At 45.9% G+C, this 1,556-nt stretch overlaps 1 pseudogene; it reads left to right on the top strand.

Moving 5' to 3' along the window:
* The first annotated feature begins 210 nt into the window (after positions 1 to 210).
* LOC139014452 (protein BUD31 homolog pseudogene) lies at positions 211 to 816 on the top strand (annotated as a pseudogene).
* Positions 817 to 1,556: the final 740 nt, after the last annotated feature.

Raw genomic sequence — 1,556 nt, 5'->3', positions numbered from 1 at the left:
AGATGTTACAGGAGAAATAAAGACAGAACCTGGCTAGAGAACCTGACTTTGCTGATCAACTAAACACTGCCTCCGTGCCATTCCTTCTTTGCTGACTCCATCCACACCTTTGGGAACCCTTGGACCTGCTGGGGCTGGACCCCAACATTGACACTACTATGCTGCAGGCTGCTGTTACATCCCTCTGTCTTTTGCATCTCTTTGGGAGCCTGAGCTCGGCTACCTGACAGCACTAGAAGTCTTTGCAAATTATCTTGTGGGGAAAAATGCCTAAAGTCAAAAGAAGCCAGAAAGCTCCCCCAGATGGCTGGGAGTTGATTGAACCAACACTGGATGAATTAGATCAAAAGATGAGAGAAGCTGAAACAGAACCTCATGAGGGAAAGAGGAAAGTGGAATCTCTGTGGCCTATCTTCAGGATCCATCACCAAAAAACCCGCTATATTTTTTACCTCTTCTATAAGCGGAAAGCCATAAGCAGAGAACTATATGAATATTGTATTAAAGAAGGCTATGCAGACAAAAACCTGATTGCAAAATGGAAAAAGCAGGGTTATGAAAACTTATGCTGCCTGCGATGCATTCAGACCCGAGACACCAATTTTGGGACAAATTGCATTTGCCAGGTTCCCAAAAGCAAGCTGGAAGTGGGCAGGATCATTGAGTGCACACACTGCGGCTGCCGGGGCTGCTCTGGCTGAGGCCCTTGGGCCCTGACCCCTTTCCACCCAGGACTTTGGACTTTTCAGGTTTCTGCCTGTCGTGCCACCCCCTTTCCTGATAGCTCTTCTGGCAGAGCAGTGCCATAGGACCGAGTTGGAGCATGGTCTCTATATGGAAAGGCTTTGGTGTTCATCAGCTGTGACTTGTAGAAATAAAACTTTTAAATTTAAAAAATAAAAAAGGGGGAATTTGCCTGAAGCCAGTCCATCCTTGCTGCTTGACACAGTCGCTGCAGGGAAGAAATGTCTGCACAGCATATGTTTCAAGGGACCTGGAATAGAATGGATAGGATTAAAATCAACTGGTATAAATACAGGAGAAATAAAGACAGAACCTGGCTAGAGAACCTGGCTATGCTGATCAACTGAACACTGCCTCTGTGCCGTTCCTTCTTTGCCCACTCCGTCCACGCCTTTGGGAACCCCTGGACCTGCTGGGGATGGACCCCAACATACAACTTCACACTCACTAGGATGGCAATCATTTAGAAAAAGGAAAACAACTGTTTTTTTTTTGTTGTGAAAAATAATTTCTTTTTTTTATTGCTAAAAGTATTACAAAGGGTATTACATATGTGTCCTCCCCCCCCCCCGCCCTTGACAATCCCCTAGCCTCCCTTATCCCCCAGTGTCTTATGTCCATTAGTTATGCTTATATGCATGCATACAAGTCCTTCGGTTGATCTCTTACCCCCTCCCTCCTGCCCCCCAACCCTCCCTGGCCTTCCCACTGCAGTTTGACAATCAGTTTGAGGCAGCTCTGCCTCTGTATCTGTTATTGTTCAAAAGTTTGTAATGGTCTTTATTATCCATGAATGAGTGAGATCATGTGGT

Source organism: Myotis yumanensis, unplaced genomic scaffold, assembly GCF_028538775.1.
Source record: "Myotis yumanensis isolate MYYU_CA2020_CCGP unplaced genomic scaffold, mMyoYum1.0.hap1 SCAF_7, whole genome shotgun sequence".
Lineage (NCBI taxonomy): Eukaryota > Metazoa > Chordata > Mammalia > Chiroptera > Vespertilionidae > Myotis > Myotis yumanensis.
Note: the sequence above shows the minus strand (reverse complement) of the source record. Positions and strands in the feature narration are given on the sequence as shown.